The sequence below is a fragment of the Hyalella azteca genome, unplaced genomic scaffold, assembly GCF_000764305.2.
Source record: "Hyalella azteca isolate HAZT.00-mixed unplaced genomic scaffold, Hazt_2.0.2 contig5386, whole genome shotgun sequence".
Taxonomy (NCBI): Eukaryota; Metazoa; Arthropoda; class Malacostraca; order Amphipoda; family Hyalellidae; genus Hyalella; species Hyalella azteca.
Window position 1 is genome coordinate 529,893 of NW_025935579.1, and position 13,298 is coordinate 543,190.

Below are 13,298 nucleotides of genomic sequence, written 5' to 3' on the forward strand. Positions count from 1 at the left end.
GGTTTTTCAGAACAGCTATTACGAAATTTGTCAACAGTTTGTGAAATCATTTTATTGAGATATAAACCTTTCAAATTTACCTTCAATATTATTTATACCTCATGGAAATAATGATAACTTTATGATGATTTAATTTAAATTTCGCACATTCAACGTAACCTAATTATAATATAATAGCATACACTGGCAATAAGATTCCAATTAAGGTCACGATACGTAGGTACCCTATATTAATTAAGATGCTCCACAACTTTTTAATTTTTCTTCTTCTCCTATACTTTAAGTAACTTTTTTGGTATTTATAGTTAATATTCTCGTCCCAATATTGCATCCGTCGGTCACTGTGTTATTTCTTGAACCCAGAAACGATCGACAGTTGAGGGCGCTTGCGTGACCCGGAGATGCGCTGCGGTGCTCTGAAACAAAGACCTGCCAAGCAATTAGCCACGCTAGGAACGTTGGGTGGGCAAATGATCAAAGTCTTTACTAGTAATTGGCAAGAAGACGAGACGGTTGCACAACATTGCAGGTATGAAAACCTATGGGCGAAAATAGGAATGCAAACAGGCAATGCGTGTAGTTAAAAATTCTAAAGTATTGCTCCCGGATTTCTCATGACGCTGATACGCTGAAGATAAAAATATAGAAATTTTATGTATTTTAATATCGAATGATGATCGAAGCGTATAAATTTAGATACAATGCTTTGCTATATTTTATTGTTTATGCCATTCATTAAGTTTCGTATTAATTTTTGCTATCCAAACTCTTCCAACAAATCCAGTTAGTTTCGAAAGATGGTAGTTTCAAAATTTTTCGTTATTAAAATGCGTAGAAATCTTAAAAAGTGTGTTTGATAAATTTGCGGGGGAAATATTATCATATTTATTGCGGATAATTTTCATTCCTGCAAAAATACATTACTCTAATCCAGCGTTTGTGAAACATAATTTCCTTCATTGATTTCTATTGTGGTTCCATTTCAGAGCTCAGCAAAATATGGGTTAAAAATTTATTTCATTATTCCATTACCTCATGAAAAAATGCTTATTAGGCGAATTTTCGGTGATCATCAAATAAACTTTATTCTCACTAACATAACATCGTAAATTGAATGCACGATCGACTATATCCTTGTCTGTTGCTAGAAATGTGGATCCTTGTTATACCAATCAAATTTTACTGCTGGTAAATTAAAATGATTTTAACTTCGCCGACCAAAATTGTGTTTCACTGAGCGTTGAATGGGGAATTTCACTGATGTGAATCAGAGCTGCATTTGCGGATACAAGTCATGAGAAAACGACTTTGTTTCCTGAACTTAAAGTCTCACGAAAATTTGAGGAGTTAACTGAAATATTCATGGTTAAACCCCCTTTTTTCTTCCCGTAACCTTTATCTTGTATATTCAAAACGTATAATTTTTGATCCATAAAGTCTCCTATTATAATATTCCTGAACAAGACTATAGACTGTTAATATTTCTCAAGTTTTTCAGCATACAAGCCACGTTTTCTCATGCTTGTTCTGTTACGCAAGCAAATTTGAAAGTAGGGAAACCTTGCATAACAAGACCTTCATCTGATAATATTTCTTGTGAGTAATTAACGCTTTTCCAAAAGGATTTACCCTTCCTTGTTTGTGTATCTTCCTTTATCAGATTCATATCTTTTATTGTCGCGCCCTTCACTGACGTACAATCCTTCTTAACGATAAAATTGATCGCTTGGTTCTCTCTTTCAACAAGACAAAGCCTTGCTTCCTTTGTTTCTTATAAAATAACCTCTACTAAACTAACACGTACACATTTCCTTGTAACATCACGCAGACGCTTTTGATGCGCGGTAATAACGAGGTCAAAAATGCATCAATAAATCGTCCCTGGTAATTTATGACCTTCGACAAGCATTTCATGTTTCTCAAGATAAAGAAGAGAATATCTTGCGCATATCGTGCGGAAACTCAAGCGACAAACTTTAGGTACATAAAGCTTTTGGGGACAAAGGAGGAAGAAAATCGCACTTCCTCAGTTTTTGTGACCATAATGAATCTTTTAGATTTTGTCGAGGAATTTTTCCCAACGATAACAGGAGTGAGGAACTTGCGATCGAGACGTCTCGCCAATTCCTACGACTTGGAGGAGCCACCCGCAAAAGAGGATCCTGTAGGACGATTTAGTCACTTGTCGTGTATGGGAAAGGCATTTCTCTAGTGAAATGTTCTCATGAGCCATCATCATTTTTAGTGTTCTTGCATGCGGATGCGATCAGAATATCGCGAATGACTGGATCTGATCTAATATATGATTGAGATCAAAATAATTCAGTCAGCGAATCTCAACCTTAATCAGAAATGAGATTGTCGTGAGATTTGAGTACGATAAAAATTGCAAATAAATTCCCTACCTCGGCATTCTTGCACACATAGTCGAATCCCAATTTGACTTTATCCTTTATCTATTTCAACCAAGTGATCAAGATCAGAATAGATGTTCATATTGAAGTTTCCAAATTTTTAATATAGAAAACAGAATGTCAATTTATAAATCCAAATTCACCTAAAATTTTTTATTTGGTTTATGTGAATAATTCTGGTCCTGAAAAATGTGTGAAGCCAACAAGTATAGGAATTAAAAATACCACTCCAATGAATTACAGGAAGCAGCTGAGTGAAGACGAGGAGCTGGCATTAGTTTAGCCGCAAAGTTTCATGCTCGCTAATTGGAGGATAGGGATCTGCAGACAATTTTGCATTCAGTTATAATAATAAGACTTAACATCTCTGAAAAATCCGCTTGTTAAGAGTTAAAAAGTTAGGATTCATTTTATTGGGTTTCATACAGTTTTAATTAACTCAATCCAAGCTGACTCGGTGCACGAACAAAAATTGTGAACTTTCTATATTTCTTATACCACTAACTCATGTGAAACTCATGTGAACAAAATATTTGGCTCAAGTTTTAGGATATTTTCAGGCATATACACACAAAAAAACACTCAAATGCATGCATATTCATTCTCTATCTCTTTATTTTATTATGATTTCTGTGTTCAGAGCAAACATGACCCTCTTCAATTTTGAAGTCTTTAATTGGGTAAAGCCGAATTCAGTTTCATGGTGATATTGACCTTGACAACGCAAGCCTTCTTAATTATATCAGTTTTTTATATCGTGGTGATTAAGCAAGCCTCAATTCGCCCAAATTACATTAATGTAATGCCAACCTCGTGCGAGTTTCCGGCCCATCTGCTGAATATTGTATTACGTGGGCAACAAACCGTGACGCCACTCTAACTCCCGCCTCGAGGTCGATGTGATTAATATCTTAAGGACCGAGACGAGTGTATTATTATACTGTCAATCAGCAACGTAGCCAACACCCAGCAACGCTGTATGAATTTCATGTGAGATGTGTTGACAGACTCATGTTCTTCAGGAAATTGCGTCGTGTTCAAAGGGAAACAAAATACAGTCAGATGTAAAGGTAATTGCATATACATTACGGTTTTTTATATGGTATGAGTTGATTCGCTTCAACCATTATCGAAAGTTTCACCCAATCAATATGTTAAAAAAATTTAATTTAATGTCTTGAAGAACTACAGTATTGAGCGACTTTGTTCTGTGCCGAATCAAGAAGCATGCGCACTTAGCAGTCATCACGTGGCGTCGGCGGCACTAGGAATGCCTTTGTGCACACCAATTTGTGGTCGCGCATCAGAGAGCGCATGGATCGCTGCCGGCGCTGCGTTGAAGTCACCATGAAATTATACTATTGTGATGTAAGGTACATTTATGTGAGCTTTTATGTCACTACTACCTTATTATTTTATTCATAGCTTCATTGTGTCTCGTGTGTATCGTGGGCGATATTTGAGCTGTTGAAAGAAAATACAAATTCGAGGACGTCCGCTGACCTACTCTAAACCGAATTATGATCAGTGTTAAATAATTCGTTGTTGTGCAACATGACATTTACTAGTAATTCAAGCACAACATTTCGTACTTAAACTGAGTGATATAGCATTTTTAATTCAATTATCAGCTAAAATTAAATAATTCACGCTTAAAGTTTCAGCCGAATGTTGACGCCAATGGGTAAAATGATTGACGTTCCACAATATTCACTGTATTTTAGGTAATTTAGGTTCAAAAATTCGTGTGAATTAAGAAGGGATGAAAGTGCTTTAATGTCATGAGCATCAAATACTCGTATATAATGCTTTTTATTTGAGTCCCATATATAATATTGGTCAACAGAAATACTCTCGTAGTTCCGATGATTATTACTAGGTGAGTGTAAGGTTGACCTAGTGGAATATTTTTTATTTTTCCCTGTTCGCTTCGTGCTACTACACATAAATTTCTCGTCATAATCTGGATACTTGCATGGATTTCAACTCCATGAAAGCCTGGCTACTTTTCTGTCCTATGGCTGGAAATATTCACAATATCCTACGTATTTTTGGTCGATCAAAGATCATCGGCAGCACAATATAATATGGTGCACGAGATCAAGTCAAATACCCTGATCCTGGTGAGCACGACACCTTAGCAAATTACAGGATCCTGGAGACCATGAGATCACACAGAATTCCATGATCCATACACGCACAACCTCCTGGTGAATCTCCAGATCATGACGAGCCCGAGATCACACAGAATTCCATGATCCAGACATGCACAACCTCCTTGTGAATCTCCAGATCATGACGAGCCCGAGATCACACAGAATTCCATGATCTAGACACACGCAACATCCTGGTGGATCTCCAGATCCCGGCGAGCCCGAGATCACACAGAATTCCATGATCTAGACACACGCAACATCCTGGTGGATCTTGAGATCCTGGCGGGAACGAAATCCTGAAAAATCCCAAGATGTTGGTAATCGCAAGCTGGCGGCAAGTGCGGCCGAGCACGCACGTCAGGACTGGTTTTAGCGATCACAGTTCACGGCGAGCGGCCCTGCCCGGCACCTGGGAATTAGGGTCGCGCTAGGAAAATGTTTGAGGAAGCCCTGCCGCGATGAATGGCTTTCCAATGTTAAAAATAGGGAAACGCTCCAAGGACAGCAGCATGGATGGTAACGGAGAATGTTTCATGGATAAACTTCTTGAGAATAATCCCTGGATTATATTCATTTGCAGTTTATAGCAAGGGAAGGTGAGCTTCATCATAAACTCCAAACAAAACTGTTGTCATGAAGTAATGGCTTGTAGATTTATTATGGTTCATTTATTAAATTTTACTCAGAAATGAAAAGAAATTTTACACTGTGATGAAGTGTGCGATGAAAACTCTGAAGTTTTCATCGCACATCACAGTAAAGTCATTCTTTTTCATTTCCATTGCTCATCTATTGATCGATTATTAAATATCACCAAATTTATCATAGATGGATCGTCAAACGAACTTTCGTTTGGCCGGCATTCCTACTCGCTATACTCGACACCGTGTCACTCACAGGCCTTTTTCTCTGGATACGTTTAGAGCGCAAATATAATTCGAATATTAGGTCTGGTAATGAAAGTCGCCATTAAACCTAGCAGGGATTAGATACCGAGGCACCTAAATGTGTTATGAGGCGTGCTGCTCTTTGCAGACCAGGATGCTTCTCATGTTGCATCGCTTCATCGCTTTAAATAAAATTTTGATTCAAGTTTGTATGGACAAAATCCAGTGTCGTTGATTACAGAAGTGAATGACAAGACTAAAACTTATCATGGTTATATGCAATCATTTCGGTATAAAAAATCATAATTGTCGCAATTAAAAATAAGTCAAATTATAAAATGATATCATACATTTCTTGATCAGATAGTTATAATGGAAATTATGAGTCAGCGGATCGAGAAATGAGTTTGGGATGACTCTCACAAGCGTGTTGGAAAGTGGTTGGTTTTTAATAAGTCATTACTTCCTGACTCTCGTATGTCTCTCGGCTCTTTTTGTCCATTCGATAATTCCTGGAGTAGGTCGTACTTGACCTACTCAAGGTAAGTCGCGTAGGGAAAGTGTCAGACTGACTTGCGTCTTCGACTTGAACGGGAATCACATTTTTGTCAATGTGTTTGTTAATCTTGATTTGGAGATTATTCAAATTTCAGAGTGGAGTCGTCCCTACCCAAAGAATTATCTGAATGGCCATTTACCGCCCCACATGAGCAGAAACAGCCTTTCTCACTTTCATGCTTAGAAATGAACGTGTCTTTGAATCGCATTAAACAGACTCCATAAAATTTTGCTCCTTTGAATATCTTCTACGAACATTGTGTAATCTCATAAGCTGGTTGTGCCAATCCCATAAATCATGATTCCCAAGTCAGCGAACTTGTCCGCTGCCATCATATACAATCAATAGCTTTTAAGTCTCTTTATGACATCAGGTCAGGCCTTTTGCATAAGTTTCCACTATCGAACATTTGCGATTGGTTTTTGCTTGACAATAAAATTCCAGATTCTCTACTTTAATTAACTTGACAGCTATAAGTCACAAGGAAATTACCAAAGTTATTTATTTCAATGTAAATAAGACAGTACATAACCTTTAATAAACAGATGTTTTCGAAGGATTCTAGTGTTACCATGAAGTGATAACGATATTTTGATTGCGGTCTTATGGTGAGGAGAGACAACGGAAATTCGTCGAATGGCTCGAGGCTTGCACAAAGTAAAATAAGTACGCAGTACTTATTTTACTTAATAATAAGTATGCACTCATTGTTGTTGGTGTTGATGTTCTCTGAATCCTGGTCACAGCAGGAAACCCGCGATGCGCAGGAAAGCCGCCACCCGAGCCGGCTCGGACCATAGCTGTGCAACGGATGTTATACCGGCCCGGAGCCTGGGTGCTGCCAGCTCCGGGCACTCAAGCAGAAGATACCTGACGGTGTGGAGGAGATGTGAGCGTATATGTATCCACACAAATCTAACTAGGAACGCACTCTCGAATCCACCAATCAACAATGTCATAGATGGCATACCGCCAAACATCAGGCATAGCCTTTATACAGAACCCGTACAGACATGGTGCACCTCAGCAGACTCCGCTGTGGTCGCCATCCCTCACTATACTCCTACAAACACCGCCTGGACAGCAATCACTCGGACCTGTGCCCCCAATGTCATTCACTCCCACACACCACAGTCAGTCAAGGTGACAAAGAATTTATTAAAGTTGCCAAAGAACTTATTCCACTACCTTAAAAAATTTAACGATTTAACTTGAAAGTATTCTTTGGGATAAAAGCTATCATCTCTCGTGCCGGATGTAATATAGAAAGAAAAGGAACTGGATTATTCTTGTCACAATTAGCTGGGTTTAATATTAATATACTGCGTTTCATTATATGCCGTTTATTATATTCTGCCATTGGTTAGAGATCCGCTTCGTTCCTTCATAACTTTATGCTTTGGTCGGTGGCAGCACAATGTTGGTTCTTTATATCAACCCGCTTGCATGGTGACTGGAAAGATTTCCTCAGAACGCTTTCTTATGGAGATGAAAACAGCAGGCAGGGTTGAATGCCTGAAACTAAAAGAAAAGATATTTCATTTGCATGACTCCTGAATCGATTGAAAGTGAGCGATTATGAAGAACTTAGCCTTTCTCATAAATTTTTGACTTGGTATTACTTAACTTCGACAGCTTCTCGTCAATCGATTGCAGCCTCTAATCCAGACTCTAGATTAAGCACAGAGCTTAGTATTGTTTGGATCACGCAGTTGTACAGGAAATTAGGCAAAAATCTCGAGGACATTGACTGAGATCTTTAAGCGTTAGTCTCTGGGCATGTGATAATAATAGTGCAGGTGTCTGGATAAAATTTGTTATTATTTTCGCAAATCTTTGTAGTGCATTTTCTCATTTATGGAAAAAAGGCACTATTGTGCTCATGTCCGTCCGTCTGTCCGTGACTTCACGTCACGAGAAAATGCGTTCTCTGTCACTCACTGCATTGAGTACTGATCTAATTTTTTGCGTTTCTCAGAGTTCTTGACGGTTGTCGATCAGTATTCAATGTCAGTTCTCAGAAATGAAAAGTAAAATATATTGGTAATTAAGTGTTTTTTTCTCGTCAGGAATCCATTTTCCTGGTATTTGAGACATTTCATTCTGCATATCTGCCCCTATGGTTCTCCATCAATGACTTTCTCAAAAATGTAGTCCTTCTCTTTCCAATTCCATTCAATCATTATATTGTGTGCTGGTTGCGCAAAGGAATTAAAGAAATTATGTGAGTATGAGTGAAATTAATTTATACTGAAGTTGTCACCTTAAACGTCAGAATGAAGGTCCGAGTATAGGGGGGGGGGCATATTAGACTTGTTTCTAAGTAAATATTTATTGAATAATAAAAAATACCTAACTTCACACACTGAGATAAAAGCATGCAGACTCTCTCATAGAAATGTGTAGCCTTGACCTAAGCAATTAATAGGTTTTCATGTGATTCTTTACCAATAAATCCCAATGTTCTCGTTGTCAAATACGTACTTTATGATGAATTTACAATACAATACATCTTATTTTCAAATACTGACTTGATGATTAGATAAAACAGCATCTACAAGGTTAAGGTAATAAAGCATCTCATTTGCGACAGTCAAATTTCTCTTATAAAATGAATAGTGATATGCTATTAGACCTTCTTGATACGAGTCTCCTTATTGTGTGTTTCATCAGAAAATTTTTAGAAAATCCATTATATATTTTAAAATGTCAGGTTCCTAGTGTGCGTGTTTGGTTTTGTTATTAAGAAGGTTCTAAGTGTGTGGGTGTCACAATAATAATTTTGCTAATGCTCCAAGGTGCAGATATAAACGTAAATCAATCTGGTATCCCGCATCAGGATCGTGTCTATGCTCCAATTCATTTAAATCGAGTAATACCCCAAAAAATACTTTGCCGTGAAACGCAGGGATACCAGCTAATCTGCCGTGAAGGGTTACTCAGCTACGACTGGTCACGGAGTAACCTTGATAAGTGATAACCTAAGCCGACAGGCTACCAAGCGAAGTCGCATTAAACAGCATCGTAAAGATAACTTTTTACTTTTTCCTTCCTTTCGTGGAAGGCCGAACGGATCTTTTAGTTTTTTATCTTTGACATAGTAAAATTTACAATTACGTACATATTTACGTACAGTCATGTTTATTTTTTTAACATTTCTAGAGATTTTCGAGCTAGCTTTCTAGCAGTTACCTTTGATTATCGCGAGTTTTCATCAAATCTTTCATCTACATACAGTTTTTTATATATATTTTTTATATATGACCTCATAGGGCATCCCGGAACTGAAGTTAAATTAGGCACCTAATTAGTAATTGGATTATCAATCGAGAACAATTATTCGACAACAATCTAAAGGCACGCGGTACTTTTGAAGCACGTGAGAAAATTCTCTCAGCAATTTATCCAAATTCAATTCATGCATCTTGTATATTGAATCTCTTTTGCGCATCATTAATTAGGATCAATTTGTCCAGTGAAGTACAAGACTAAAGCTTGTGTTTCCAACTAAAAAAATCCAACCGGTCCACTGAAATCGTACATGTAAAATTCTACAACATCTAATAACAATTAGATAAAGGAAAATTATTCATGGTAGAACCAAAATTATTCGGGTGAATTAGTGAATCTTGTGTATCAAAAATAGTTAGACGTTATCTATTACCTTGAACATTTAATACAGTCGAAAGTGCAGCATATTTGCTCTCCCTTCTCTACACTTATTAATTTCTGCTTCTGGGATGCGATGCTTTCACGCCCGCCACTATAACGTTATTAACTTATTTAAACTTTATTAAATATACGTGTTAGCTTGATGAAACAAATGTCTTAAATTGAAAATTTTCCAGTCGTTTACAATTCTGGCCACTTCAAATATTGCATTGAAACATATCGACATCTTCAATGCTAGTTAGATGATACATTTGAATTTCATGGTAGCTGAAACTAACTTCACCTCAATTGGATGATAACCAATTTTGCAATGGTAATTGTAATTTTATCCAAGCAGACAATAAGTTTTACAAGCAGATTGCATCTCCAAGGAAGACGCTCTACGCTCCGCCCAGGTACGAGTTTTTCTAAGTTCGTCGTCTGGGCCATCGAGCCAGGCCAGGCTTGGCTGTCCTCAACCCAACGAGTCTCGCTGCCCTTTGACTCCCACGCAAGCAGCGACAGGCGGCCCATGTGTAAACCCAACGATGTTTATGTTGTACTTGTACCTCTGATATTTTAATGCAGTATAATCTGCGGGGGAAATGGGCTTGAGTACCTTTTTGAAAATGTCCATACAGGTATTACTTATTGTGCAAATCTTTTTTTAACTCTGAAAGTCATACAGACATAAAGTTTTTAAAAACACCTAATTCCATTACCTAATCTTAAAGAAATTAACAATTTGAGTCGGAATTTTGAAAACTTTTTAAAGTGCAGTTCTTTCTTGCTTTAAGAAGGCAAGCAATTTTGATAACACTTTTGATAACACGACACTTTTTAAATTTAGTTGTCCTTTCTCGGCACAGAAAAAATTAATTCCAAAGTGCAACCAAACCTACTACGGAAAAGAGAAATAACTCTGTTTCCACTTAACAATGCTTATCTTGGTATCACCGTTTTAATTGACTCGTGTATTTTCAATTGGCTCGTGTACGTATTTTTTAGTTGATTTCAACTTGAACGCGAAAAATATTTCCCATATATCATCTCTTGCAGCATGTATGCGCAGCAGGTCCCTATTTAAGATATTAACTTTAATCTCTGAGCCTTTAATGGACTTCATGTCAAGGATAACTTGAATCGCAAAGCAGTCTTCTTCAAATCCAGTTTGCCCTGCAGTTTTGTTGCTGTTACTGAATACAGGAACTAACTTCATCGTTTGTTTTTTCATTATGTAAGGGCTACCCAGTCAAATTCAAAGTATATTACAAATGAGAACAAAATAACATTTAACAAATTTTTACCGTGTTGAAAGGTACAATATTATTTCTTCGGACAGAAAAATACCCCATATAGTGCATGAATTATTAACCTTTTTAAATGTTAAACTTCTGACATGCAGGGCATTAGTTGGTCGACTATTGCATTATTAAGAAAAAATTATTTACCTTTTTAAATAAATTAAACTTCTGGCATGCAGGGCATTTGTTGCTCGACTATTGCTTTTAACAGCTTGGCCTTGCATGTCAATTTTCTCCGTGCTGCCCGCTCCCTATAGATGAAAACAATGCAAAACTCAGGATTTAATGATTCCAAAGAGTTACTAAAGCGTAAATCGGTTTCCAAAAAGATATTTTTAAAAATATTGTTGCGATGTTTCATTACCAAATACGGGTACCACCAACGCCAACAAATTGTAATCCTGTCATCACGCCTGCGAGTAAGCCACAGCCTCGGTCTCGCGAGAACTACAGTTATAGCTTCGGATGTGCGCAAGATCATGGTCGAAATCTGCAGTAACTTGCACCAGGTAACAGCGATCGCTTCCCTAGCAATTTCTTTTGAATATCCAAACACAGGTGTTAGACCATTTAAGCTCTAAATCAATGGCTGAAAATTTAATACTTCACAGTTTTAAAAATAAATTTTAAATTTAAAGCATTGAAGGTCCAAATCAGTGACTAAAATTTTAAATTCTCTTATTCATAATTCAGTAAACCTTGTAAAAACATCGTGGTTTATTATCGTGGCAATGACTATTTTCAGATTTGGTTTTTCTTTTGTTTTTTTTTTTGTATTTTTCTTCATTCCTTTGGATGCACCTTCAGCAACTGTCACCGTTAGCCTCACGCTTTTTGTTAATTGTTATCCTTCCTCATTAATAAGTATGCTATTTTTCGGAAATTTGCAAATGGTGTTACGAGGCAGCGAAGCGTTTCATGGACACCGAGTGAAATAGAAATACATTTGAACTTGAGGATGAAACGCAGAGGTCAAACTAAGACGGTAAGGGTCGGCCACGTCAAGATAATGATCTTCAAACTAGCTAAAAGGCTCAGAAAATCAAAAGGTCTCATCACGAATGGTGATTCAATTAATCTCGTCTTGCCATGCGGAACGCTTTGCTTTACTGGGTTAATAATTTCTCTTCGATTGCTTCAAGTATATTGGAGACTTACCGATAAAGCACGCTTCGGCCGAAAATGAAATCTTGTAAAATTCAGTTTTAGACAAAAAACTCTAATCAGGATTCAAGTCACTGATGTTTTATTAGCTTCCTGACTCCTGACTTTCAAACTCTATTTCCAAACTCAAAAATGCTTCTTGATAATCGGGATAATTTTTGCGCAAAAATGACTTGCCTTACCAACTATTAATTATTCGTTTGAAAATGTTGTTGAAATTATCGATCAATTTACCTGCCACAACTATGTTCTTGTATAGATGGTTGTTGGCTAAACTTATATGTCTTGTTTATATGTCTTATAGCTCGCAAGCTTTTGATAGATTTAATTTCACTGTTATGAACTGAAATTTAATTTTATGAGAAGATGCCTGATTTATATTCTTGTATTTTGATGGCAAAATATCAAAGTCAATATGACCAGGTAACGATGATCTTAAAACACGAGCTCTTCTAATAACATTATTTTGTTCTGGATTTTTAATCTCACTATTAATATTTTTATTGCAAGTGCATACATTTTTTCTGAAGAATGAATCAAGGATCAACAAAGGCACATACAAATTTCCAAATAACCTGTTAACCAATAACCTGTGTATAACCATCCTCTTCATGATCAATAAAATCAAATGCCAAAGTTGATGTCGGCTGACATCCATTCAATCCTAACTGTACCCAAAGAACCATCAACCGCATGACGAATGCTTCTTCTACCTGATTACTGAACGCTTGTGCGACTCATTTTAACCTTGAACAGACTAATAATCGAGTATTTAAAGTCACTTGGATATTAAATTTGAACAAAAAAACTGAACTTCTAGCACTTATATATCAATGAGTGAAAAAATTAAATTCAATTATTATTAAAATTTTTGTTCTTCTCAAATTTAGCCTTTCATTGTCCACCAAATTCAAGTTTGGCTCGCGCTAATCTCTTGTTAAAGTGAAAGTGAAACTGATTCAAAATGCTAAATGTTAAAAACGGGCGTCAGGAATGACCCCAGGAACAATGTTAGAGGCTGAGGTCAGACTCATTCTTTTGTTGGCCCTTGAAATTTTATATTCACCTCCCTTAAGATCGGTGATGAACCCTTGGTGCCTCTCGTCACTGTCCTCGCCCTTAACCTATGATGTTCGAGGTGAGGATGCAACTCCTTATATATT